This window comes from Delphinapterus leucas, chromosome 8 (assembly GCF_059928025.1).
Source record: "Delphinapterus leucas isolate spDelLeu-1000000601 "Yukka" chromosome 8, BTC_Dleu_Yukka2, whole genome shotgun sequence".
In the NCBI taxonomy this organism is placed as follows: Eukaryota; Metazoa; Chordata; class Mammalia; order Artiodactyla; family Monodontidae; genus Delphinapterus; species Delphinapterus leucas.
In genome coordinates, this window is record NC_143136.1 from 36935602 (window position 1) to 36936445 (window position 844).

An 844-nucleotide genomic window follows, 5' to 3' on the forward strand; every position below is an offset into this window, starting at 1 on the left:
TAGCCAAGAAGAAGAAAGGAAAAAGACAAGTAATGAAGGAAACTTGCATTGTCAGAAATAAAAATATAACATTACCATAGTGAGAAACACAGAGGTACTTGCTCAGGAAACGACAAATCATTGGAACATAATGGAAACTCTAGAAACAAGATGTTTACACACACAGTATAACAAGATACCATGTAAATTATAATGTTGACACATAAAATCATTAAGGAAGTACTGAATTAACAAATAATCCTGGGATATTTTTAGTTGGAAAACAATTTATTGGTTTTAGAATCAGAGCTACTCAACAATAAATAAAATCTGGATCTGATTTTGGACTCTGGCACAATAGGTACTTGGACATTTTTTGGAAGTCATTCATGGTTGAAATTGTACAAAAGCAGGTATGAATGCAAAAAACTATAAAGAAATGGACTGGATAAAAACTTTGAGGAATTAATATATTTATGGGCAGAAAAGGAAAGAGCCTGTGAAGAGACCCTGGGTCCTCAAAGTCTAGAAAGCAAACAGTAGCAAGAAGGAGGCACTGTAAGAAACTTTAATTAAGAATAATTGCGCCTCAGATAAACCTCATTGGCTACGATACTGCCACTGCACAAAGCTGTAAGAAACTTTAAAAACGTTAGAGAGACTTAAGAAAACACTGGATTTGACAATAGTCATTGGTGTTTTGTGAAAGAGCAAAAATTTTAAAGTAAAGGATAAAGTAGAGAGTAAAGAATTGCATTCAAAGGTAGACTCTGGGGCTTCCCTGGTGGCGCAGTGGTTGAGAGTCCGCCTGCCGATGCAGGGGACACGGGTTTGTGCCCCAGTCTGGGAAGATCCCACATGCTGC

At 36.8% G+C, this 844-nt stretch overlaps 1 pseudogene; it reads right to left on the bottom strand.

Annotated features, from left to right (window-relative positions):
• Positions 1-535: 535 nt before the first annotated feature.
• Positions 536-612, bottom strand: LOC149748540 (U4 spliceosomal RNA; annotated as a pseudogene).
• Between the last annotated feature and the right edge of the window lie 232 nt (positions 613-844).